This window comes from Anastrepha obliqua, chromosome 2 (genome assembly GCF_027943255.1).
Source record: "Anastrepha obliqua isolate idAnaObli1 chromosome 2, idAnaObli1_1.0, whole genome shotgun sequence".
Lineage (NCBI taxonomy): Eukaryota > Metazoa > Arthropoda > Insecta > Diptera > Tephritidae > Anastrepha > Anastrepha obliqua.
In genome coordinates this window covers 43,030,109-43,049,274 of record NC_072893.1, presented here as the reverse complement: position 1 = coordinate 43,049,274, position 19,166 = coordinate 43,030,109, and the positions used below count along the sequence as shown (strand labels likewise).

The following is a 19,166-nucleotide window of genomic DNA, read 5'->3' as shown; positions in this document are numbered from 1 at the left end:
ATCTACAGACATAAATGTACATATAATCTCATAAAATCAAATTTGTGTTGGCGTTTAGCACGCGCAATGTATTAAAAGCCCAAAAAATATGGAATTAAAAAAAAACAAATTCACTTACGAACTAAATTAATTGGTTCAATCTTAGTTTTAATCCGCCAATGGCATATGTTTTTTTGTTTTTTGTTTTGTATTTGCACACTGGTCCGAAATAAATTTATTCAGGCATAAAATTACTTTGTATTTTCAAACGATTTACATAAATACATTTATTTTTAAAATCCAAATTTTGAGGACAGATCATAAGACAATTATTTTCTAAATTTGATTTATGAATTTTTTTATTATATTTTTTTTACTATATATACTTTTCCTATTTTTCAATACAAAGGGTCTTTCAAAAGCGACGCTTATATATCAGTAGAGAATAATTTTTAGACGGTACCTTTTTTATGTCATCTTTGACATTTGCCAAGTAGACAGATGCATAATTTTACACGATCGAGTATCGCATTAAAATTATCGCATTATTCTCCGAATGAGTCGACAACTCAAAGACTGGTCGACAAATTTTAAGAACTGGTTCTTTCGAGGACTGGTAGATCAACAACTGGACGTTCTGTTAAGAATATTGCTACTGTGGTGCAAAGTGTTGCTGAATATCTCGATATATCGACGCTCTCAACAAGTAGATATTCATAAATCGATGCTTGATGGCTTTCGGACATTTAAATTACGCCATTTTTTTACATATAAGTGTTAAGGGACGTATTTTGAACATAAATAGAGAAACCTTAAAGCATCGACATTGTTTTAAAACCACATCTCGGCACGTCTTTCGAATAGGGTTGGGCATTTTGCAGTACCACTAATCTTTTGGTGGTAGCTGAAATAAGTGGTTTGGTTTTTACCTTTTTTTCAGTAAAAGTGCAGCATGGATTAGAAGTAGCGGTAACAGAAATCTATGTAGTGATCGTCGCTATAAGTGCAAATCACACCAATTTAGAAATCTTTAATTTCCTGAAGTGCCTCCATTCATTCGTTCATAAGGTGCTCCGTGAATTGGAAGTATCTGTTGCAAACTGCAAAAAACACAAGGAACGTTCCGACGTTGTCCGATCTGCAGGATTTATTCAATAAGAGCAAGCTTAATGCTTCTGAGGGTTTTATCCGTCGAGTTGTCCATGAAGATATCCGGTATAAATCCTATGTTAAGCGCAGAATACAGTTTATGTCGGAGCAAACACGAAAACATGCTAGGCATTCCTTGCAATTAGAAGTTGTGGAAAGAATATTGTAGCAGCTGTAGAGATGAGGAAGCGGAAGAGGAAGAAACAGTTGAGCACCTATATTTTCTGAAAACTTCAGTTATAGTGTAAAGGATCATTTGAAGTAAAAGATCTTTGGTTTTTTTACATTTTTATATATTTTTTTTTTTAATTTTTCAGTATAAATTATAGTTTAAAAAAAATGTTTGTTTGCAAAAAATTTTTATTTGATTTGATATTATTTGAAGTAAACGAAAGTTTTCTTACTTTTAGAACATTAATCAGATTTTTCCTCTTTTTGTATTGAAAGCGGAGACAATACTCAGTATCCCATATTCAAATGCGTACAGCGAAATAGAGGATTGTCTCTGCACTTAAATTAGATGAAGCGCGACAGAAGCATAAATACCCACGAATTTATACCTAAATTTGTGTATTAGGTACTAGTGTACATGGGTGCAAACTTTTTACTGCATCTCTGCACACATCATCTTGCTTTTAATTAAATATTTCTCATGCCAATTTAATTTGAACTCATTGAGATTTGGATTTATTTAAAATTTTGAATTTTAATTTCATTTTAATATAACAAAGTGATGCCGCAGAGCAGCCCGTACATGCAAGTACTTGATGATTACTGTGATTAAGGCAGTAATATTTGAACTTCCGCTGAAGCAATCTCTCACGCACGCATCCAAACACATACGCGGACACATGACTCTGTGCTATCTATTGGTGTGCATGTATGAGTTGTATATATGTATGGGGTAAGAAAGAAATATTGCCAGTCGCCGAGCAGCTGATGAAGACATAGTAAAAATATGTAATTACTCGTACTAACATTAGTTGCTTAAAGTACCAAGCAAGAGCAACAAGTTGTTGCAACAACGCATCTGGAAATGATAAGGAAAGGATATCTATGTGAACGGCAATATGCTTGTGCTTTTGAAAGTAATGAACTTAAGCTCTTGAGTATTTTCAAAGCATTTGTATATTAATTATGTTTATAAGTACTTATACAGATATGGCCATTAAAATAGGTACGCTGCCTTTATCCATCGATTTCCTTGTGCCGCTCGGAAAATATAAAGCCATTGTTGAAATTTCGCTTTTATCTACAAGTGGAGTCACTATTTCTTTGTGAATTTAAAAGACCCGTTATATTAAGTTGCGTTATTGGTTGCACAGATTCGGTTATTTTCACAAAAATTTTGATGTATATTAAATGCCTTTAAGCCAAAAAAATCTACAGAAGGACGTAGTGGCTAAAATAAATTGACTTGCAGTACCGATAATTTAATTGCGACTTTTCCCAAGAGGGATCCTTTTAAGTCGTTAACGGCCATTGCAGTTGAAATCAGCAACGTAGTAACAGCGAGAACTATATGGTGTCTATTGCACAACAAGAACCTATCAAGCAGAATAGCTTTCCTCTGTTGAAACAAGGTAATTTAAGGTAGAGGAAAAGTTTTGCTCAAGAGCACAAGCAATGGTGTGGAACAGAGGATGTGAAAAAATTGTTCAATATACTTTGAAGCGATGAAATAAAAATAAATGTATTTGGAAATGTTGCTAGACGAGATGTCAGACGTTCTAAAGGACGCGCTTCACAAAAAAAGTTCATGGCGGCAACATAATCATTTGGGGATATTTCTCTTGGTATGGAGTAGGACCAGGATTCACCTCATAAACAATAAAATGGACAAATTTATTTACAAGGACCTTTGAATTAAAAATTTACATTTGAGAAAATCGAGTCAAGGAGCACCGAGAGATTTGGTAACTCCTAGCTAAAAATACTCAAGCTAAAAATCCTATTGTATTGGGTTGGGGAATAAAGTCATATTTTATATTTTTTTTTATTTTACAATTAAATTACAACGTTTTATTTGCTGTTTGGCTGTTTGGCAAAGGGTATGTATTCATTCCGCTCTACAAAACTAGGTTAATTGTATTTTTTGACTTATTTAATTTTTTATTAGTTCTGAGGCTTAGAAACAGAATACCCGGGTGGAAAAATCAACATTTTCGGCGGCTGCTCTTCTTTGCTTTTCATAAAAGTCAAAAACTGCCAAAGTAGCTCAGAACATTTGCGACGTATATGGAGAAGATGTCATAGACAAGTCTACAGCACAGAAATGGTTTGCAAAGTTCAAAATTGGTGACTTTGACGTCGATGACAGATCTCGCAGTGGAAGGCCTTCTGAAGACCATATCGATCAGACCTTTTCAGTCGAATAGCCTCATTTACGTGGGGTATGTGGGCAGACCATGTTGATCGTGGTTTTCTTTTCGAGCTTCTCCTAGTGCATCATGCCCCACTAAATACCTATTACGATCTTCTTTGGGTGATGATCCGGCGTGAATCTCGGCTTTAGCGTTTCTCCTGAGGCCAGCCTCTCCTTTATTTGCTTCATATTGATGTATAGGCACCATTTCTCAACTCACGTGACGATTCGATAAAAAGGCTGTTTATGACCGCGTGTTGCTCGAAGACGGGCGAGATACTGAGAAATAATTTGAAAGCGACTTTCTTTGTTTTTTTTTTTTTCATTGAGCTTGTGAAACTCCCAGGCTTCCAATTTTTCGGTAAATCTCATTCAATGAAGAGAATCGTTTTATTATCGCAAATCATTTTTTCTCCCAATACACGAGTGGTTTGACGACTGTTTCAATCCTTCAAAAGAGATTTGAGACGTTCTTCATCGAAAAACCATACTCCTTCACAACAACGTCAGGCCCCATGTTGCACAAGTCGTTAAAGCCGCAACGCAAAGAGCTGGAATGGGAGGTTCTTCAGTATTCTCCGTATTCTCCGGACCTTGCACCGAACGATTACCATCTTTTCCGCTCCCTGTCAAACCATATGAAGGGCGTTGCTTTCGATAACAAAGAGGGCTTTAAAAACTGACTCAACAACTTTTTCGACGAAACGATATTTGGCGGAACGGCATCAACAAATTGGTCGAGAGGTGGGACCAAAGGCTACGGACTTATTCCCCAACCTAATATTTAAAGCTCTGAAAAGTAAAAGGGTAGGTAGTCAAAGAGGAGGAAATATGATATATGGGATAGAATAGAGATAGAGGCAGATATAGTTAGTCAGTGAAAATGATCCAGATTCTTTGGAAAATCTGAAAATATCCTTCAGTTTAAAGTAACGAATAGGAAAAAGGCCAACATATTTTGACAAGGATCCCCACTTTTGCTAATGAACACTGTAGTGAATATTTGCCAACCACCAGCTGTGAATGACGTCACACCACAAATTGCAGGAAAATCTTTCATACCTATAATCGGTTTTATAAAAGTAGTTAAGCCAAGTTGATATATAAGACATGAATAAAACAATACATTTATATTAAAATCGTTAAATAAAAAAGAACAGAACATCAAAAATATCTTTCTTATATTTCTGGAGTTTCTAATCAAACTTCTGCCGTACGTTCCCATCTCGCTCTCTTCAAATTCTGAGTTTACTGGTTCGATATGCTGAATATATTTCATGCAAAGCTTTTGTATCATAAAAATAAGAGTTGTTGTGTGCATGCTTAGATGTGAAAGTAGTAGAAACCTGGGTAGAAAATCGGGTTGTATTACCGCGACTCGTGTGCTTTTGAGTATCTGTGCTACGAAAATCCAGCTTACACTGTGTCAGTATTATTTTTATGAGATTCCTTAGACGATCCCATTTAGTTTTTATATCCCTTTATTATTTTACGTTTAAATTTTATTTTTTGTTTTCGTGACGCTATAGAGAACAATTATATCGATGCAGTTGTTCTGTTGTTTTATATTTTTTCTTGGTTTGCCTTTGCAAACAGATAATAAAAATTATATAAGTACATCCAATATTTCGCCGTTTTGTTTTTATCTGCTCATTAAAAGAAATATGAAGAGTTTCCACTTATATTTCCTATTTTTTTCTGTTTATTTTTGTGCCTGCAAATACTCGTAGTGACTACAAAGAATCAAATTGTAAATAAAATCTTTTTTTTTAGTTTCTGTTTTGTGTTTAGACTAAAATGTCATTGACATTAGTTGCAAAAATTAGACGGTTTTGATACAAAAAAAAAAACCGAATGCAAAGAAAAATGTAGCGCATACCCTGCTGGAAATGAGTTAAATACTCATTCCTTTTGTTTTCGTTAACTTTTATATTTTCAGCCCGATTTCAGGGCACTTAGGTTTGATATTTTTAAAATTAAATTTTAATTTATTTATTTACTATGAAATGAGGCTGTATCTGTAAGCCTTTTTTATAATCATAATAATTATTGGCGCTTACACGCTTTCTTGGCCGAGCTCCTCCTCCTATTTGTGGAGTGCGTCTGAATGTTTTTCCTCAAATGGAGGGACCTATAGCTTAAAACCAACTCCGAACGGCAGATATTATTTTTTTATGAGGAGCTTTTTCATGGCAGAAATACACTCGGGGGTTTGTCATTGCCTGTTTCTATAATTTTGCGGTTTCATGCACGGAGATTCGCTCTCCCGATGTGTAGTCACGGACCGAGCTATTGATCTTGACTTGCTTACTTAGCATTTTTGGCTCTTGATGAGGTTGGCATCTTCCAATGCTTAGATTGGCGTTCCGTTTCACCATCATAAGCAAACAATAAGACAATGAGCTATAGAGGCAGCACTTTACTCTTAATCTTAATATAATTAATAAAAACCTGACGTAAAGGAATGAAACTGACTTTTGGTTCATAAAAATCTAACTGTCTTCTGAAAATTCGATATTCGATATTGTTAGTTTCAATGTCAATAGTTTATATTCGTACTAGACGGTTCTGTAAAAATATGTATTTAAAGGGTTACATACGTCCAGAATTAAAAAAAAAATCGAGTTTTTTTACAGACTATTATTGTTTATAGTTTTTGTTTTAGGCGTATTTCTGTGGAATACGATTGTAAAAATTTCCCATAAATACAAAGTTATGGTAGAAAGTATAACTGCACGATGACAGTTGGATGCGCTGTCCTTCGTTTGCACTTGAAAGTTTAAACTCGTTTTTCTAGAAAATACTTTTTCCGGCACGGTCTGCATGATAACTCATACAGTTTTTAAAAGATTTTTTTTTTCATATTCGGAAGTGTTTTCTCTTTAGTCTGTCGAGCCGGATTTTTGAGATTTTTATTACAAAATTTTATAAACATAATTAAAGTGTGACAGTGCTGACTCATACCGTAAATAGCAAATTTTTTCGAAATTCAAAAATCCACCTCAACAGACTACTTGACGACTACAATTCTATTTTACAAGATTTTTTTTTTTTACTTTTTACAGATCCATCAACATTTCAAGCGGAATTGATGCAAAACGTGGAGCAACTCTTTTTCATAGTACTTTGGGTTACGTGATTTTTTATATACTAATTTTTGTAAAAAAAAATTAACATAAATTATTTTATAAAGTTCAAGTACTAATAAACAATGTAAAGGGTGGTTAAATTTCAAGGGCCGATGTTGAATGTAAACCTCTCCTAAACGTCAACGACACCGTTGGACTTCTTTCTTTGGGGTTATTTGAAAGAACAGGCGTACGTCGATAAGTCAGCAATAATTCAAGAGCTAAAGGATGAGATAATTCGGCACATTAACGGCATAGAACCTCAATTATGCCTCAGCGTCATCGAAAATTTGGACTATCGGATGGAGGTGTGCCGCCGAGGCCGCGACGACCATTTGGCCGATATTTTGTTCCATACGTAATTGAGCCATACCAATATTACCATAATAAAGAGAAATGACAATAATTTCTTAAAAAAATTGTATTTTATTCAAAATCAACACCAGCCTTTGAAACTTAACCACCCTTTATATTAATTTTTGTAAAGAAAAATTAACATAAATTATTTTATAAAGTTCAAGTACTAGTAAACATCGTAAAAATCCGCAAGTTTGTTTGACTTTAAAATTTTAAAAACTTCTAAATAACTTCAGATTTGTAATTAGTGACCCCAACCGTCTAGCAAATCCGTCCATATCAAAAATAATTTACTTCCATTTTAAATGCGCCAGGTTTTTTGCCGGACGTGTATTGACCAAATTGGCTTCGGATTCGATTTCAGTGACCCCAAAATCAATTAACAGTGCAACGTGTTTGATCGAGGAAACTTTCATCGATTTTTTTTATGAGATTCTTTGCTACTGATACTCGAATAAATAATATTTATTTTGACAATAAATGACATACAGTAATTACAAAGAAAAAAACTATACCTACAGCCACTGTGCAAATGTTGATAGCGCATTTTTGGCAACCTTCAATGATTTTTATTTTATTTTTCTAATAAATTTAAACTGATCGCTTTTTATATCGCATTTGATGAGCTGCAAGCGCGTGTGTGTGTGTTTTTTGTTTTATTTTTATTTTTATTTTTAATTTTGTTTTTTATTTTTTTTTTTTTTGTTGTTTTTTATTTTTGTGTTTTTTGTTTAGTGTTGTTATTGCATTTGGTTCCCCTGCTTACGCTTTTATTTGCTGTTTACTTGCTTTGCTCTGTTTTCTAAGCGCAAAATTCGCATTCAAATGCAAGTAAATATTTATATTTTCATTTAGCAATATAACAAAATACATACTTACATAAACTACATACATGTATATGTGCGCATATATTTGTGTACAGCATTTGGTGCATTTTGCACAGTTCGTTACAGAAAAAATAAAATAAATTACGTTACGTTTCCAATGTCATAACGCGGATTTGAGCAAAAAAGGAAACGCATTAAAAAAAATGAGATAAACAAATTAATTGAGATAATTAAAATTAATCATTATTTATAACAAACTTTAATAATTTCCTATCTTAAAAATATTGTGTGAAAATTTGAAGTGAATCCGATACAATTAACAAAGGGCGCTCCGCAATCGATAGCAAAACTTTAAATGCTTGTTTTTTAAACTGCTGACCACTGTAACTTAAAAACTGGTTGGTAGATTTCCATAAAATTTATACTGCTTTTGAAAAACATAAAAAAACTCGTGTCTAATCGGAAAAGAGCTTCGTTCAGACACAAGATTATCTATTAATAAAACGAATTTATCTTGTCCGATTGATTTTAGATGAATCCCCAGGAACTTGTGATGGTCACCGCAAGGGACTTCAGGAGAAACGGGCTCCACACATACAGCGATAACTTTTACAATTATTAATTTTTTTTTAATTTTTCTAAAGTCAAGTCAAAATATGATGTATTAATGCTATGTTTTTATTTTTGTAAAATAAAGCAATTGACTAGCAAAAAAAAAAAAAAGATTGAAAATCATCATTTTTTCGGTCCTCTGACTACCCCTAATCCCTGAAATATGCATATAAGCCGTTCGTTTTTCGAAAGTGGTGTAAGTCCAATGATAAAAATGAATACAATTTACTAGGCACTTTTTATTTATAAACTTTTCCAAAACAAAATCTGTTAAAATTTTCATTTTTCATTACACATTTTCATAGTTAACTTTTAATTTTAACATTTTCCTCAAGGAAATACTACTATTTCGTTTAAAATTGTGCTACATAATTTCTGTAGTGCATTTTTAAATGGCATAACCATTTTTTTAATTTCTCAGAAATTCGGTTTTCCCCATTTATTATAGAAAATAAGGTCATCCAGAGGTGCCCAAGAAAATGCTTCTTGTTGCTTGAAGCAATTCGAAAATGTAACCATGCAATAGCCTACAAAGATATGTGTTGCTGGAAAAAATAAAAATATGAAATTGGCCTAATGTGCCTTAAAGTTATTCAGTCCCCCAAGAATGACGTAAAAATTATCGAACATACGTTTTTATATTCTGGGCACTCTTATCTACCAAATGATACCAATTTGGAACAATCGAGAGATCTATAAGAAGAAAAAGATTTTTTGTATGTCCCTAAAGACTATTTTCTTTTTCTAATATTAATAAAAATGAAACGATACACGCTTAAACAACGCATTGAAATTACTAAAATTGACTATAAAAATGGTGAAAATTTGGCAGAGACGGTTCGTAAAACTCGAACATTTTTGGGTCATCGTGAAGCACCTTGTCGGACCACAATACAGAAATTGGTGAAAAAATTGGAGATGTTGGGACAAGTTAGTGATGTGAAGAAGAAAACCCGCGCACGTCGCTCAAAAACAGCCGAAAATATTGTTGTTGTAGCAGAAAGTGTTGAAGAAACCCCAGGTTTGTCGATTCCTCGTCGTTCTTTTAAATTAGGCATTCCACAAACGTCATTACAACGTATTTTGGATAAAAATTAGGGTCTTAAGGCAGTGCAGTTAAAACAAGAACTCAAGCCGGCTGATCATCAACAACGTTCTGTCTTTGCTGATTGGGTCGTTGAAATGCATGAAAATGATCCGGAATTCCATTGAAAAATCATCTTGAGTGATGAGGCCTATTTCCACCTCGGTGGCTTCGTCAACAAGCAGAATTGTCGGATCTGGGGCTCAACAACATGTGACTGTTTGGTGCGGTTTATGGTCCGTCGGAGTCATTGGACCTTACTTTTTCGAAAATGAAGTTGGAGCAACAGTTATGGTGAATGGATTGCGCTATCGAGAGATGATTAACGATTTTTTATGGCCTGAATTGGATGGTATTGATCTGGACAACGTTTTTCAACAACGTTTATTTTCAATCGATGACTCAGATTCTCGTATGAACGGTCGGTCAAGTAAACCCTATCGTTTTGAGAGTTTACGAATTACTCAGTTTGAAAATTTTTCTCGTCGGAAGACACGATGTTCGGAAATTGACCGCTTTCGGCCAAGCGAAGCAACTCCTTCGCTCTCTCAAGTCTGACTTTTACTGCTTTGGTGTGAGATCATGCGCCTTTTGGAACTTCTAAGGCTTGACTTTGAGATAATTTTTCAGTATGCGGCGGTCAGATATTTTCAGTTCCTTCGCCATTTGCTTTGCACTTCGTCGGGGATTTCGCTTAAGTCGCTTATTCACTTTTTGAACCATTTAACGTGACGTTGCAATGTTTTGATCACCACCTCCATGACGTTTCGCGGTGGTACGAGTATCATTGTACCGAGTAATGGTGCGATAAACGAGAACTTTGTTTACTTTAAGGTGTTCGAGCTCACGAACAATCGCTGGTTGTGATTTTCCAGACAAATACAATGCTTTTCTTCTTTTTTTGCGTTTAGTCTCGGCAAAATGCTTCCGTGCGCTTGTAAACAATACTCTGTAGCCAACTAACAGATAGCTGATGCCCGTGCATTAGCTGCGCGAGCAATCTGAAGTTGGTTACACTTCAAGTGCCGAATTCTGTATAATTGGAACGTAGACCCTTTTTGGGTGTGCGGTCGAGCTCCTCCACCAATTTTTGGCGCGCGTCTTCATATTGTTTCACAAATGAAGGGACCTACAGTTTCGAGCTGGCTCCGAACGGCAGATGTTTTTATGAGGAGCTTTTTCATGGCAGAAATACACTCGGAGGTTTGCCATTGTCTGCCGAGGGGCGACCGGTATTAGAAACAACTTTTTCTTCATTTTGATCTTTAACCGAAATTCAATCCTACGTCCTCTCTGAATTCCAAATGGTAAACACGCACCAACCCATTCGGTTATGGCGACCGTCTTTTTAATAAGGATATGGATTTCAGCGCACAACCAGACTTCCTGGGTTAATCAGCCTTTTTACATTAGCTCGCTCTCAAACGGATGTTCGGGAGCTATATTTGGATATTTGGGCGAAAACGGAAGTTGTGAGGTATGTGGACCGTAGGTAGAAGAATCGTCCTGGCCACTACCAAGTGAATGGCAATCAGGTTTGGACTTAAACACATGGAACCAGAGGAACGAAATTTCGGTAATTAGATCTGGGAACTTCAACATAAATTAGATAATACGAGAGAAGTACTCTATTCGGATCATCGAAGCTTAATTGTCTTACGAATAATATTGAGTTTGAATAAATTTCAGTCCGATTTGTAAATAATTTTTAGTTGAATTTAAAAATATAATTTTTAAGTACCTATTGGAAACCCCTTTCCAAGTACCGTGCACTGTACTAAAACAAAATCATAACATCTACACCTAGGCACGTTCCTTGAATTAAATTTCTAATGACTATGAACATTTGGCGTCATAGTTGTAATAAAATTAAAGAAAAAGTTGTGAATGGCATTCAGAGGGCTAGCGATAAAAAAGCGTGAAATTGCATTGTTGATAAACACAAATAAACAAGCGATAAAAAACAATTAGCCAACAGCTGATTTGAACGCGCGAAAAACATGAATCTAACACGGCGTACAGTGGTTATGATTTAAAAAGGGGGAACAAAAAGTGCGTAAATAAAAAATATTCGAATAAGAAATTATGCCGAAGCGCCACATTAAAGTGCCCGAGCGCAAAGAAACCCCTAGGGGCGTGTAATACAATATGACCCTGCTGGTGTTGGTGGGCGTGTGCGTGCCTTTGGGTGACTATCGACAGTTACTAAAGTAATTTTACTATCTATCTATGCATGTGTGTGTGTATGCCTGCATATGTCTGTTGTGTTATTTATAGTCAACAGCAACTTTTCGTTCTACTTACATTTGTGGTGAGTCCGTTTGTGGGGCAATGGGTAACTTGAATTTTTCACATGACAGCCGACGTAAGGGCAAGACAACAATGTAGAGATTTCGGCGCCACAGCAAAATAATGAAACAAACAATTAAATTTGCGATCCAAACAAAAATAAAAATTATATAAAAAATCACAGACTTTGTTGCTGGTGTCCGTTAATTGGTTGTTGTTTTTTGTTGCTTTGACGCTCTCCTTATTTGTGTAGAATTAAATGTTTGCCTTCTGATTAACGTTTATACTGTATTTGTTATTTTGTGTATGTGTGTGCGTATTTTATGTGCCTTTGGCTCTCGTGTTGGCACTTTACCTCACTTTTCTATGTGTCTTTAAATCTAAAAATTTATTTCTTTGTAATCAAAATTCAATTTATTTAACAATGTTGGTGGTTATTGTTAATATTTTTTATGGCATTTTTTGTGTTTATTTTCTTTTGTTCACTAGTTATTCCTAATTCCTTATTTATGCTCGTTCAATTGTTTTTATTTTAGGAAAATCACGCTACTTTGAGGCCATAGCTGCAGTGGCAGAGTATCGTAAAAATTATATATAAGTATTTATGTGGCAATAGATATATGAAAGCTACGTGAAAAACAAATCAACCACGCGTACTAATTTATTACCAACTGTTGTTGCATCGCTTCACTACAACTAAGAGGCGCGCAAACACTACACATTTTAAATATTTGTATTTATTTATAGCGATCGCGTTGACGCCCGCAAGCGTTGGCGGCCGAAAGTAGTTCACTTCTGCATTGAGAAAAAAGCCACGAAAACGAGGAATTTTTCAAAATAGGAAATAATCAACGCGATTTGAAGCGACAGTATAAATTGAAATATAATAAGAATTTTAAAAAATAATAAAAAGAAGTTAAAGGACAAATAAAAAAAACTTGAGAGACAACTAAATTAAAAAAAAAATGGAAGCTTTCATTAAAACGCAAATGATAAAATCAAAACAAAAATAAATTTTAAAAATTAACAAAAAATAAAATGAATTTGAAAAATAAAATAAAAATTAATAAGAAAAATAAAAGAAATATAAAATATGAATAAAACAAACTATAAATATAGTTAAATTAAAAACAAAAACACATAAAGACAACTTGAAAATATAATAAAAAAATTAAAATCAAAACAAAGCTAAATTTTAAAAGCGAACAAAAAATTAAATTATAAATATGAATAAAAAATAATAACAACAAATTAAAGATAATTAAATTATATTAAAAAATAATGAAAACTTCAATCATGAAGAAAAGAAAAATACAAAAATTAACAGGAAAATACAAAAAATAAATTTAAAACATTTACAAAAAAAATTAAATGGAAACAAATTAAATAAGCAAATAAGCAAAAGAAAACTTAAAAGATAATTAAATTAAAAACAAAAAAAAAACAATTAACGAAAATTTTATTTAAAAATAAGATTAAAAAAGCAAAGCAAAAGTAAATTGAAAACAATATTCTAAAAAAAAAACAGTAAACAGTTAAATAAACAAAACCAAATAGCGATAAAAACTAGAAAAATTAAGTAAAACAAAGATAAATTAAATAAGAAAAAAAATATGAAAAAACTTTACGGATAATTATATTCCGAAAAAAATACTGAAAACATATAGTAAGTAAGAAAGTAATAAAAAGAAAACTAAAAAATTAAAAAAAAAAACAAAAAATAGGCTCAAAAATTCAGAAAAAAAATTAAATGGGGAAAAATTAAATATTAAACACAAAAATATAAAAAAACAAACATTAATTTAAAAATTTAAATTAATAATTAAAAAAATTAAATGTAAACAAATTAAATAATAAAAATGAATTAAAGAAACAACTTAAGAAACATAGAAAAGGAAAAAAACCAAAAATAAGTTTTAAAAATTAACAACAAAAATTAAATGGAAGCAAATTAAATAAATAACATAAAAATATAAAAATAAACTTTAAATAAAATGAAATAAAAAAAAAAAATTAACGAAAAATTTATTTAAAAGGGAAAATTAAAAAAAGCAAAACATAAGTAAATTGAAAAAAAGATCTAAATAAAACAAAAAAATATAAAAAACAAACTGTACAGATAGTTTAATGAAAAAAAAGACAAATAACGAAAAGAAAATGGAAAAAGCAAAACAAAGATATATACTAAAAATTGACAAAAAATAAATCGAAATTAAATAAGAAAAAAAAAATTATGAAAAACCTTCACAGATAATTAAATTGGGGGGAAAAAATACTGGAAACTTTTACTAAAAAATCTCCACAGGGAAATCACGGCAGCATTAAGTAAGAAAGTAAAAGAAAGCTAAAAAATTAAAAAATAAAAAAAAAACAAAAACAACAGTTATTTTAACAAGTAAAGAAAAAATAACATCAAGTCGAAAATAAAAAAATTAAATACGGGAATTAAAAAAATATAAAAAACAATAATTACAAAAACCTTAATTAAAAAAAATTAAGTTAAACAAGCCGAAAAATGTAAACTCAGAAAAATATTGTAAATTAAATTAGTTTTAAAAACTTCAAAGGCTAATAAAAAAACATCAAATAAAAAAAAAAAAAAATTAAGTACAAAATTAAATTAAATAAAATCAAAAATTTAATCCATTTGAACAACTACCAAAAAAGTAAACTATAAATATAAAAAATTATTAAAAAACCATAAAAATATTAAATTAAAATTAATGTCAACAAATAACTTGATTTGAAAAAAAAAAAAACAATTAAAAAAGTTAACAACAAATATAATTAGAAGATTAATTGAAATAAAAAACCGTTATATCAAAAAGACTGTTAAAAAAATTTTATGAAAAAAAAATTAAATAAAAAGAAATAAAATTCAGTACATAATTAAATATTACATATATGTATACGAAATAGAGAGTAAGCAGAAAATAAAAATTAGCAAAAAAAAAGAAAAAAATTAAAAATAAATCCATTTGAACAAATAAAAAAAATTTAACTATAAATATAAAAAAATCAAATTAAGAAAACGAATATCAATAAAAAATGTGATTTAAAAATCAATTCGAAAACAATAAAACATAAAATTAGAAAATTAAACGAAATAGAAAAAACAATAAAAAATATATCAAAAATACACTTTAAAAAGAACAAATTTCAAAACGAGCTTTTTGCTAATAAAGAATTAGAAACTAAAAGGTAATTTATTACAAAAAAAATAAAACTTAGTGTTTGTTTGGGACCTGCGAAAGGTCTAAGTGTGTCTTTATGACAACCACCCTAAGCTACCTTGTGTTTGATTTGAGTTAAAAAAAAATAAACACAAAACCCTATTTAAAAAGTTTGTAAATTAAAAAAAAAATAGTAAACATAAATAAATTAAAAAGCATTTAACTGAAACTTAATTAAAAAAGAAAATTAAATTTCAAGAAATAAACTTAAAAGAGAATTAAGTTAAAAATAAACAGAAATTTCAAAAACTAATAAAAATAATAAATAATAGATATAAAATAAAATTAAATAAGAAAAAAATAAACTAAGAAAATTAATTCTAATTAATAATAATTTTACAAATAAATAATTAGAGACTTACATAAAATAAAAAAAAAAATAAAAAAAACCATTAAATTTAATATTAAAATATAAAATGTAACAACAACAAAAAATAAAACTAAAAGAAAGCGAAAATAAAAAAAATAAAAAATTAAATTTTAAAGACAAATTTAATCAAAATCCACCAAAAGCTAAAAAATTTAAATCGACGAAAATATATCGTCCCCTTAGTATAACAATGGCCTATGTGCTCATAGGCTATTATTTTTTTATTGAATTTTTGGCCCTCCACTCAACACACTAAAAGCATCCATTGCTTCACACTATCTTGCTTTAGCCGAAAGAAGATGGGACGAAGGGGGGACGAATCACCTGTTAGGATGTTCTCGGCCAAACATCTCACGCATCACTGCAACCCTTACAGGTCGTTGGAAAGTAGGGGAGCCTGAAGCCAGACTCAATCTCCTCTTCAATCCCATCTGCAGAAGCTGTCAAGCGGGAGGGGTGAAGGAAAGTCTTTTCCACTATTTATGTGAATGTCCGGGGCTAGCCAGGGCACGACTCGGCTCCTTAGGTAAGCCTTTCCTACAGCAAATTAAGGAGATCTCAGACATCGAGATAAAAAATTTGCAGCTATACTTGGACCTCACTAAATGGAACTGACTTGGAAGCAAAAACCAACAAAAAACAAAACAAAAAGGCATCATCACATGAGACAGTGGTAGTAAAACGGTCCTGGTTACTAATTAGGAGTATTTCAGTGGAAATATTGAACTACTTCAACAAAAACAAGGGTGGTGTTTCACTGTGATTTAAAAAAAATCTTTTTTTTTTGCATTTTCTTAAAGTAGATATATTCAAAAATATGTACAATAAAAAAAATTTTACTTAAAATTTTCAAAATTAACGAAGTTATACCCAATACAATCAGTGCAGGTAGTGAGTTACAACGGCCAATGAAAATTGTAAACGCATTTTTCACAAAACGACTTTTCTGAACACCGTGGCCTCGATTTCTCGAAGACTTATGAACCGTTTTAAATTTTTTTTTTGTTTTTGATATTTGTACATGTATTGGCTACAGTCGTACATAGCCGTTTTTAAAAATTCCAAATATTAATATGTTTTCAAGCTTTTCGAAAACAAAAAATGGTAAAAACACAAACTCATTTTTCAAACCTGCACCATTTTCTCAAAAAAAAAATAACAAAAAAACCGGCACGTATGACGATAGCCATTTCATTCCCACGGCAGTCGGTTCTACGTAACCGGAATGACCCGGATTTATATCCGGTCAACGACTGTCACTTCAACAGCATTCCCAGTATATGTATGGGGATTGTTTATGCTGGTACAACAATAACAACAACAACGATAGCCATTGATGTATAGATTAAGAATTTTTTTGGTTTTTTGCTTTCAGATGATTTTTCACCGCTGTATCGTGGCCGCCAGCATGCATTAGTTTTTTATGACGTCATTGCATTAATATTAATAACAATTGTAATTTTTAATATGTTTTAATAAAAATGTGTGTCGGTATAGTTGAATATATGTTAAATAAATTATAATTTGTCCAATCCTCAAATAATCATCCCTACTCATAAAAAGAATTAATTTTCACGCGTTCACAGTGGAGTTCCCCCTTAATCAGGAAAAGCTAACGAAACAAACTAAAAAAACCTAGAAGCGAATCAAACAAAAATAAATTTTAAAAACTAACGAAAACTAAAATGAAATAAAAAATAGAATTAAAAACAATAACAATTCTGCTAAAATTGTGCAAATAAACAAAATTTAAAAGCAGTTAAAAATTTACAAAAAAAATTAATAAGTAATTAATAATAAAAAATAAAAAGATAAATGAAAATTGAAAAAACTTAAAAAATGCAAAAGTAAAAAATTACATGTTAAACAAAAATGTATATTATTTAAAATGTAACAAAAAGGTGAAAAAACTGAAATTGACAAAAATATATAGAACTTAAACCCAAATGTTAAATAAAAGTACTATTAACAAAAAAAAAAGGAAAAACACAAATAAAAGAAATATCCATGTAATTAAAGTTTATAAATATTTTAGTTTAGAAAAATATTAGAAAGGTGAAAATAAAATAAAATTAAAAGAAAAGTACTAAGAAAAAACCTAGAGACGAATTAAATTCCAAACATAAAGAAATTCTAAAAACTAACAAAAGGTTAAATTAAAAATAAAACTAAATTAAAAATATTAAAACATTAAATTAAGAAACAAAATTTGAAATTTGAAACGAACATAGACAAAAAATATTTAATAATACTCTTAAAATTTAATAAATAAAATTAAATTACAATCAAAAATAGACTAAAAATCAATAATAACTACAAAAAATAAAAAAATTAAAAACAGTTTAATTTACACTTAAAAATTAAATAAACTACAATACTTAAGTAAAAAAATATTAATATTAAAAGTGTATCATTTTAATAAAAAATAATTAGATTAGCAAAAAACAAAAACTAACATGGCCAAATGAAAGAAGAAAAAAATTTAATGTCATAAATACAAATTAACTTGATAAAACAAATAAATAAAAACAAAATTAAAAAAAAAAACAATAAAAAAATTTTACGCGATTTGCCACTAAAAGATTTTCGTGAGTTGTGAGTTTTCGTTAAAAATAGCACCAGCAATGAATGCAATTTTCCTACATAAACACGTGAATTTGCTTTTTTGCATATATTTTTTCAATTCATTGTTTTCAAAATAGCTTCAGTTTTTTTAACACATTTTTTTTCATAATTTTACCACTTTGGCAACATTCTAATATAATTCGAATCGATATTACATTTCAATCCTCTGCTTAAGTTTTTATTTCAAATATTTTGATGCTAAACAATTTTGTTTTATTTTTTTGATTCCTTTCAACGATCTCGCAGAAAGAAAACGAAGTGCTCAACTGACTCGCAATGCCACCACGTGCGCGCTTAAAATTCATGCATAAACTGATTTCGACGTTGAAGTGCTTAACAGCGGGCGCACAAAACATTGTGCGACGATTGAAAATTGTTTGTGAGCGAGATCCTCTTTAGCGCTGATAACAGCAAATACTGTTGCAGTGAAAGTTTGACTGAGTTGGTGTGATAGAGTTGCCAACTATGGAAAGGTTTTAAAAAAAACAAAAACTGGTAATAGTTTAAGGGACTCCTCGATCGAAATATTAAAAAACAAAATAATTTTTTACTTAGACCGAAATGCTGAGCTAAACTAAATTTCTATAAAGCATACTAAAATTCGTAGCTAACCTGATAGCACCATTGGTGACGGCTGTCGTAGTGGGTGAAGCATATTTGATAATTAATGAAATTCAAAGGCACCATCAACAAAGACTTAAAATAGAATTTCTTACATTTTTAAAAATCAGACTTATATGGAAAATGGGTGTGTTGACCGACCTGCTACAATTCAAATGGAACCAACTAGTTTTTGTGCAGGGAACAGAGTATCAATAATGTCCTATAGCAATTGCAGCCTCATCGTAAAGTATGTAATAACCTAGACACTCGGTGGCGTTAAGCGGGATTAAAGACTTAATTAGGAATAAGAATTAAGCGTTTCCACGACAGTCGGTTCTACGTTACCGAAACGACCCGGATTTATATCCGGCCAAGGACTGTCACTCTGAGTATGGGGAATGTTTATGCTGCTACAAACACAACAACTTAATTAGGAATTATCTCAGGAATTACATGCAACTAATGCTGATAGAAGACTAGAATTTTCATAATTTAAATAGATTAGGGGAATTTTCGATGACAACATTGCCTAAAAATCACAGTTA

General features: G+C 31.1%; 1 protein-coding gene across 3 annotated transcripts in view; it reads right to left on the bottom strand.

Annotated features, from left to right (window-relative positions):
• Positions 1-18,317, bottom strand: part of LOC129238524 (riboflavin transporter RibJ) — a 78,098-nt gene extending 59,781 nt beyond the window's left edge. For 2 of the 3 annotated variants that reach the window (XM_054873573.1, XM_054873576.1), the window contains exons 1-2: positions 18,174-18,317; positions 11,806-12,170 (exon numbers count right to left, since the gene is read on the bottom strand). The gene's annotated coding sequence lies outside the window, so the exon portion shown is untranslated. Of the gene's footprint in view, positions 1-11,805; positions 12,385-18,173 lie in introns of those variants that run through there. The other variant, XM_054873574.1, reaches the window with a different exon arrangement.
• Positions 18,318-19,166: the final 849 nt, after the last annotated feature.